Source organism: Patella vulgata, chromosome 4 (assembly GCF_932274485.2).
Source record: "Patella vulgata chromosome 4, xgPatVulg1.2, whole genome shotgun sequence".
Lineage (NCBI taxonomy): Eukaryota > Metazoa > Mollusca > Gastropoda > Patellidae > Patella > Patella vulgata.
In genome coordinates, this window is record NC_065882.2 from 2,817,764 (window position 1) to 2,827,371 (window position 9,608).

General features: G+C 33.4%; 1 protein-coding gene across 1 annotated transcript in view; it reads right to left on the reverse strand.

Annotated features, from left to right (window-relative positions):
• The window catches only part of LOC126819696 (semaphorin-2A), a 115,234-nt gene extending 106,515 nt beyond the window's left edge, over nucleotides 1–8,719 (reverse strand). The window contains exon 1 of the mRNA XM_050547891.2: nucleotides 8,606–8,719. The gene's annotated coding sequence lies outside the window, so the exon portion shown is untranslated. The remainder of the gene's footprint in view (nucleotides 1–8,605) is intronic.
• Nucleotides 8,720–9,608: the final 889 nt, after the last annotated feature.

A 9,608-nucleotide genomic window follows, 5' to 3' on the forward strand; every position in this document is an offset into this window, starting at 1 on the left:
AACTGGTACTATATCAATCAAATGCTGGTCTTTCTTATTTATAAAGTAAACATATTGCTAATATACAGCATCATGATTTGCTTCCATTATAAACCATGGCAAGTATAAACACAGAATGACACAAGATTTTAAAATAGACTGGCCCAGAGTTCACTAAGCATAATTCTCAGCCTAAAGTTAAGAATTTACTCAACTTTCAATCACTGTTTATGAGAAATATCTTTGATCGAGGCACACAAAAACTTTAGACATCGTTTCTTATTGATGTATTTGATATATTAAAACAACAAAAATTTTATAAAGGGCTGTTTAAAATAAGGTGAAAAATTTTGAGTATATTCTTAAGTCTGAGAATCCTTTGTGAACTCGGGGCCTAGTCTTTAAATTAGCACTCCAAACAGATCTTTTATGTTATCCCAAATAAGAGAGAAGGCATCATGTCCTTGTGCACCCTGCCGATCTTACATATTCCCATTAGACTACTCGACAGAAATTATAATAAATGTGAGAAGAAGAAATGGGGTTTAATTTGAGATATGGCATACCTTTATTACAAGCAAGAATCTTCATTTGTTGGAGGAAACCTGGAAACATGGCAAAATCCAACAATACCAAACTTGAGATCCTAAAGATTCCCATTACTAAGCATGTGATAGGAAAAAAGATCAATAGCATAAATGCTATACAAATTGGTCATATCCATTCGCACACTGGTTCACCCCACCCCCCCTCCCACCTGTAGTGCAAAAGTTTATCTTTGCTACATACACTATACCTTCATATTAGCATATATTAGCATGTATATATACCTAATAAACTGAATAAATTATAGAGAAGGATGTAAGTAATTTAAAGGTGAATAAGTACACCAATAATATATTATTATTTATGGTTATTGATATGATTTGTTTAATCTAAATGTCATCTTATCTTTCATAATATCATATAATTATATAATAAAATAATTCATGCAGAGTTTGAAAACTAACATTTTTGTTTTAACCGTGAGTGCATTTACGTAATCAATCTTAATAATACTGTTCACACTGCCCGAAGAAAAGTTGAAACTTGTGAAATGAAATGAAATGGGGTTTATCGTCCTACTATTCTGCTCCGACTGGGCTAATGAAGACGAGCACACCAATGTATACACAGGTTTTTTCCCCCATCCGAAGGCGAGTTTGATGGCCGAATGGTTACCGGTTTCGCGTTGTATTATAAGGTCTGTCATTGAGTCAACTGGCATGGTTTCAATTCCCTGGTTGTACGTGACAAGGAGTAGTGTCACCTGTCCAACCTCGTGGGTTTCCTCTTACTGCTAAAGACCCCTATGCGCAAGCGAACTATTGAAATAAAATTGAACCATATGTTAGTCCTGAAATTACCTAGTTTGTGTCGAGTGGACGTTAAACCCCATTTCTCTCCCTCTCTCTTATTATCAACAACTAAAATAATGCCCAAAGAAAACTCCTAAATATCACATAACAATAAATTAACCAAACTTGCCAATTGGACAAATCTTAGATCAAACTTTCACTCAAACAAATATTTCAAAATTATTTAAGTATTAATTTCTTTGGTCTTGACATAAATTCAGATAATGTTGAAGAGTATTAAGATAAATGATTTAAGCAATTGGTTGCCATTTGTAGTATTGTCTGTCAGAGTCATAAGAAGACCATGTGTATCTCAGTATCTGGTGGATCCGGTGTAGAAATAAACATACGCCCATCCATCAAACAATACTTATATGTCTTCAAGTTAGATAATAGATAGGAATAAAGCCATCACTGTGTCGAATACTCACAGATGGGTTGATTTGATATCCCAGGTTTTTTTCATAAAGACTAAGAAATATTGGTAGGTGTAAAGTGTTGACAGGGGGGAATGTTATATATTGATAGAAGATCAGAGAGACAATGGTATGTTATGTACAGATATTGAGAGGAACAGAAGGTTAACAAGGCTAATAAATTATGATATTTGTGATGAGTAACTGCGCGGGTATTACTATTACTATCATAGTATTTGTAATATATTGTATCTGTCGTACATTATGGTATCTTAGTGCTTGTATTATAATGTGTCTGGGGAACATTAGCTACCTTTTAACGCCCATGTTTTTAACTAATGGAAGGCAGCATTAGCCTCTGATACCCAGTTATCAACCAGTCAAATGCAACAACTGTGTAACGTTGCCATTTTCGTTTCTCGCTTTTCACCTCTTATCCCTCTTCTGCTGATGATAAGTTTTCGTAAAAAAAACATGGAAGAATTTTATCTCTAACAGGTTGTTGGATGTTTCAACATATCATATGACATTTCCATGATGGAATTATCTTCCCCACAGAACATCGTTTATTTGATGTTCCTTCATTGTTGTTTTTTTTCTCTAAAAGCGTCAGGTAAGTCACACTTTGATCCCTAATGTGAAGTAGCCAACAAATATATTCATATTATCATGTTAATCTTTCTATAGCCATGTGTACTCAGTCTCTATTTGACATAACATTACTTTGTTTAGATATACATGTATCTGCAACTAGTTTTTAGATCTACTTTCATTTCAAATATCACACACTCTCAATTTTTGTTTTTAAAAATCGTGAACTTTACTTTGATGTAATTTCACAGCTAACTTTCTGACATTCACAAATATGAGTTCACAGAGCAAACAAACTTTTGTGATTTAACATCCACTGACACAAACTAAGTCATTTCAGGACTAACATATGGTTCAATTTTATTTCAGTAATTCAATTGCACGTAAGGGTCTTTAGCAGTGGGTGGAAACCGGAGGACCTAGAGAAAACCCACGAGGTTGGACAGGCGACCCTACTACTTGTCACATACACCTGGGGAATCGAAACCACGCCAGTTTACTCAATGACAGACCTTATGATACAACACCCATGCGCTAACCATTTGGCCATCCAACCCCCCAACTTTGATACAACCACATTAATAATGCAGTGATTATTTGTATTGTAGGCTTTCAATGACTGGCCACTAGGACTGACCACTACCAATTTACAGTTTTATCAAAAGAACTGATTCATGAGTACAAGGTTTCAATTAAGGGAATTCATCAACTGATCCTTGTATTCAGAAGGGGTTTGTCGACATATACTAGGACAAGAGAAGATGGATGGCTATGTAAAAGAATTTACCATGGACTATGACATTTCAGGCTATTGTCTTAGAATTCCAAATATTTACTGATTTGACACCGGATCAATTATTTGTCTCGCATCGGAATAATATCAAATAAAATTAACAAGCACAATAAATGACAATTGATTAGTGTTGAACTGTTGATGATGTGTGTCGTACATATGCTAGGGTATACTTACTCTTTATAGAACACTTTATACCAACTCATTATAGAACACCTTATACCAACTCATTACCTTATACCAACTCTTTATATAACACATTATACCAACTCTTTATATAACACATTATACCAACTCTTGATCTTATACCAACTCTTTAAATAACACCTTATACCAACTCTTGATCTTATACCAACTCTTTATATAACACCTTATACCAACTCTTGATCTTATACCAACTCTTTATATAACACCTTATACCAACTCTTGATCTTATACCAACTCTTTATATAACACCTTATACCAACTCTTGATCTTATACCAACTCTTTATATAACACCTTATACCAACTCTTGATCTTATACCAACTCTTTATATAACACCTTATACCAACTCTTGATCTTATACCAACTCTTTATATAACACCTTATACCAACTCTTGATCTTATACCAACTCTTTATATAACACCTTATACCAACTCTTGATCTTATACCAACTCTTTATATAACACCTTATACCAACTCTTGATCTTATACCAACTCTTTATATAACACCTTATACCAACTCTTGATCTTATACCAACTCTTTATATAACACCTTATACCAACTCTTTATAGAACACCTTATACCAACTCTTTATAGAACACATTATACCAACTCTTTATAGAACACCTTATACCAACTCTTTATATAACACATTATACCAACTCTTGATCTTATACCAACTCTTTATATAACACCTTATACCAACTCTTGATCTTATACCAACTCTTTATAGAACACCTTATACCAACTCTTTATAGAACACCTTATACCAACTCTTTATAGAACACATTATACCAACTCTTTATAGAACACCTTATACCAACTCTTTATAGAACACCTTATACCAACTCTTTATAGAATACATTATCCCAACTCTTTATAGAACACCTTATACCAACTCTTTATAGAAAACCTTATACGAACTTGTTATAGAACACATTATACCAACTCTATAGAACACCTTATACGAACTCTTTATAGAACACATAATACCAACTTGTTATAGAACACCTTATACCAACTCTTTATAGAACACATTATACCAACTCTGATCTGGGGAGTTCACATATCTAACAAATAATGTTTCACATTTGGATGTAAAAGTCAAATTGACATCTTGTTCAGATAACGGGGATTTTTAATTCATAACATATAATAAAGACAGCTTTAAGTTTAGAAATCCTGACGTAGCCAAAATTACTCGAGTAAATTTGCCGACACATTAAATCATTACAGGAAATGTGCCATTATTACTACATTAAGGTGTTGGGAGGCCCAGACCCTAGAGATTTCCATCCTCCAATCATATTTGTTTTACTTGGAGAAATCAATAGATTACATCATAGGCAATTTTCACATCATCTGCCAGCGCTAGATTCCCACAACCTATATCCATCATAAGGCCAATACAAGTTTGTAATTCATTGGCAGAGGGGGGGTTCGATGGACGAATGGTTAGCGAATGCATCATCTCAAGTGGTTTACAAAGACGTCTAATTTTTTAAAAATCTTAGATTCATTTGTGTTTTACAGGTATGTAAATTATACAGACAATCTCTTCAAGGAGGGGTGGGTGGGTGGATAGTCGAATGGTTAGTACGTGCGTGCTGTATCATACGACCTGTCATTGAGTCAACTTGCGACGTTTTGAATCCCCGTTTGTATGTGACAAGGAGTAGGGTCGCCTGTCACGTACAACCGGGGGTTTCGAAACCACGCCAGTTGACTCAATGACAGGCTTTATGATGCAGTGCACACGTGCTAACCCTTCGGCCATCCAACCCCCCAACAATATAAGAGAAGCCAACAGCATGTACAATTGTTGGGTAAAATATTTTGATTTGGCTTCTTTTTAATCTGATGAAATCCAAATTTATTTTCTTAATCAAATATTTAATAATCAATCCAAATACATTTAGAGTGGGTTATTAAGCATGAAAAAATAGATAATGTCCAATAAATGTAATTGATCATCAACAGTTTTAACATAGAAATTTTAAGTAACAATTTTTATGTTGGTCAGTCCTTGAAAAGCAAAAAACAAAATAAAATTCATGTGGCCTTACATGAGCGTTTAGAGTAGGTCAACCATGGTATTTGCACCAATTGAAAAACCAATTTGGTGAGTTAACTCTAGCTGTTGCTTGAGGTGGTATTGAAAGTGAATATAACTGCCATATATGAGGTGTAATAATACATTACATCATCCCTATAACACTTGATCTAACATGATGGAGGAGAGAGATGGTTTTCACTTCACAACTTTCCTCAATTATCTCCAAGTTTCATAATAATATGGGTACTAATGAGCTATTTTTTACGTTGTTAAATCTCATTTTACCATGAATTTAATATCGAAACCTGCTGAGCTCTAGGGGTGATGTATGGGTGTAATATAGCTGTTTTAATAATGTAATAAAACTTGAAAAGCCATGAACACAACGCCTGGAATGAAACCAGTGACATTAGCTTCTTACAAAATATTCCAAATTATGAGAATGAATTTATTGACTTGGGATCTAATATCCAATAACGCAGACGCTAAATTGATTATTGCTGCACATCTATTAGATTTGGTCAAATTTTCTCGGACAAACTTGAAATGATCAATATTTTGGCAAGATGAGTGGTGTGTTGGGTTATTAATAATTACGATAAACACTGTCCTTTGCTTCTCTTGTAGAACTTGACGAAACTGACAGGCTTGAGAAATGACATTTTTACTATGGTTAGATTGGTTGGCAATCTCATTGCTGCAGGCCCCTTTATTTCTTGGGATCTAATCAGGCCTTAAAAATTGAGCAAGGGATTTGATGCCCCAAGGGTGGTGAATAATTTATGAACAGTTAAATGCTAATGCCATGCTATTGTCTGCGTGTAATTAGGCAAAGCTAAAATAAACACCATTTTGAATCAACGGTCAGGAAGAAGTAAAGGGACAATAAAGAGGCTTAATTGATCATTAAATATATTTAAATTCTAACTTAACTTTCAATCACTTTTGAAATATGGTTTGTTGAAAAATAGATTGTCAAATTACATTATTTTGTCTAAATGACTTTTCCAACTATGATGATGAATTACATCATTAAGATTTTTTTTTAAGCCAATTACTTAAACATGAATCTAATTTATCGCAAAATTAGTATTCACCATTTTGTAAATTAATTCCTAAACGGAGAATGAATTAACCGAAATCTGTGACATTTAACGGGCAGAAAAAAATAGTGTTATTTCATAATTTTATCTGAATTTTTGATAATATCTTAAAACATAGTTTTTCTCAAAATGGATTATGGGTATGAATCTGTAACATTTAAAAAAAACAACAGAAAAACAACAGAGTATAAGTTTAAATTTTATATCCATAATGCATGTTTAATTTAAATTTATATCTATAATGAAAGGGTATTAGTTCAATACTAAATTTAAAATGACAGAGTTGCCTATTAGATCAAAACTACATCCAAAATCAGTTCAAAACTATATTCAAAATCAGTTCAAAACTAGATCCAAAATCAGTTCATCAAAATCAGTTCAAAACTTTATTCAAAATCAGTTCAAAACTAGATCCAAAATCAGTTCATCAAAATCAGTTCAAAACTCAGTTCAAAACTATAATCAAAATCAGTTCAAAACTAGATCCAAAATCAGTTCATCAAAATCAGTTCAAAACTTTATTCAAAATCAGTTCAAAACTAGATCCAAAATCAGTTCATCAAAATCAGTTCAAAACTCAGTTCAAAACTCAGTTCAAAACTATATCCAAAATGGGGGGGGGGGCGAGCTGAGTCGTGCTACATGTACACTTTAGATCGAGAGAGAGAGAGAGAGAGAGAGAGAGAGAGATGGGGTTTAACGTCATTTTGGGACTAACATATGGTTCAATTTTATATCAATAATTGGACAGATGACCCTACTCCTTGTCACGTCAGCCACCTACTCCCCTCTGCAACATTTAGAAACGTATATGACTATGTTAATGTAATATAAATAATGAATATTTATTGGTAGGAATGTAATAATTATTACACTGTATTCTGTTCTGATCTTTACGCATACGTTTTAGCTATAACTATAGTACGTTGTGTATAAATGCTCGGCGTACAACATGATCTAATTGCTTGTTTTGGTTTATGTTTTTTTTTTAGATGTATGTATGTATATTTAATACATAAGTACCAGTAAATATACTATCATTAACAGTAAATAATATATAAATATGCTAAACTAATTACACTAATAAAAAACTCTAATAAAAACTATCCTTATAATAATAACATAACCGTAATAATTAGACGACTCAAGCTATGAAAATAAAACACATCATTTCTAATCAGTCCTAACACAACGTCTAGACCTATATAAAATCCTATGTTTGGAATAATACCTTCAAAATGCTTCACTCTGAGTGGAGATATTAACTTTTTCTTGACATCAGTAAATATATAACAGCCATACAAAAACGAAGAAACCAGTCAAATATATATGGAGTGGATACCATCGAAAAGTATAAATTTTTTTAGACCTGTATTTTGATACATTGGTTGAGGTGATACCATCGAAAAGTATAAAATTTTTTAGACCTGTATTTTGATCACATTGGTTGAGGTGATAACAGCTCTTTAATACACTGATAATTTAGGTGTCTTGCTTCGCTGTTAACAAGGAGTTAAGTATAAAATAATATAAAAAGTTATTGTTGTCAAAACTGTTCACAGACATGATTGATGAACTCATACTCATAAAATATTAAACATAAAAATAATGGATGATCTTTTTTTTATTATATCTGGCGGCTATGTATGGCTAAATTATACCAAAATAACCTGCAATGTTTGGCATGTTGTCATGTTCTTTATGTAGCTGCATGATTTGGTAATAATATGCGACCTTTGACCTTATTGCAGGGAATAATCGTCTGTATGTATTAAGGTTATTGAGATTCAACAGTCGTTGCTAATCGCGAGAATGGATGAATTTCAGTTCTTCTTCTCCCCTGTAATTGTTTCCTCTTGGGACCGAAACCTAACACTGGTTGCATCTAATACCATGCACCACCAGCAGATCTATTTTTATCTCGTTCAGCTCAATATATTACCCACAACCACAAACAGACCTGGTTGAAAACTACTTTATGTAAGACAGAATCAACATTGATAAACTACACAACACCAAAAAAAACACAGAGTGCATTTAGATTAAATAGCTGAATTGCACTGACCCTGAAAGCAGCAAGCTGACCCTTTATCCTCCCTCTTCACTGAATGATTGTCTGACTCACCTTCTCTAATTCTACAGGAATAAACCCCGGGTTCGACACACCAACAAATCCAATCTTAAACTCTTTATAAACACAAAATGGAAGTAGAAGTACCTTGTGTCGATCTCTTAACGATGTAAAATAAAGAAATTCTTCATTTCCACGACAAATGTTTTTCTCTTTGGTGAAGTAAAACACTGAGTATAATATGTGGAGAGATACAGACTGCTTGACTGAGGCTATGAATGTAAACAGAACAACATGTAGGAGCCAGCTTACGGCTTCCGGATAAATCAATAATCACTGATATTAGACTAGAAGTTCACATTGCTTCATGTATCAACTCAGTCTTCCTTCATAGTTTGTCACAGGCTGATCACTGCAGCGCCATATTTCTAAGGAAGAGACCAAATTAGACTACTAAAAAAAAAGCACTAGTTAGACTCCATATGATATTAAACATCCGTGGTACGATTTACACATGGATTATACAAAAAAAAAAACAGCACATGTGTAGCCTACTCTGAGATGAGAGACAGCAAACCATTGCAACATTGTTTGTCTTACCTTACAAATCAACCAATCAGAGATCAGCTATCTTAAACCTGCACTTCCTTTTAACATTTCTTGCAATGGGATCCCTTAGCAATTACATGTATAATATTTAAATTCAATAACTTTGAACTTTGCAGACGACATACATGTACAAGCCTGACATTTAAAATCAACGCCCCACAGATTGAGCAGCCTGTTAACTGGTCAGTCAGTTTTACAATTTAATAATATTTTTATCATCAGCAACAGGATCATTTCCTTTGATATTTTTATCATCAATTATCAACTAAGCCTATGTCTGATAAATTAAGGACAATTAAAGTGTCCCCTGGTCAAGAGCCATAAATAACTAGTGTCCATTATCCCTAATTAACCCTAGATGGTAATTTTTAATTACATGGTCACACTT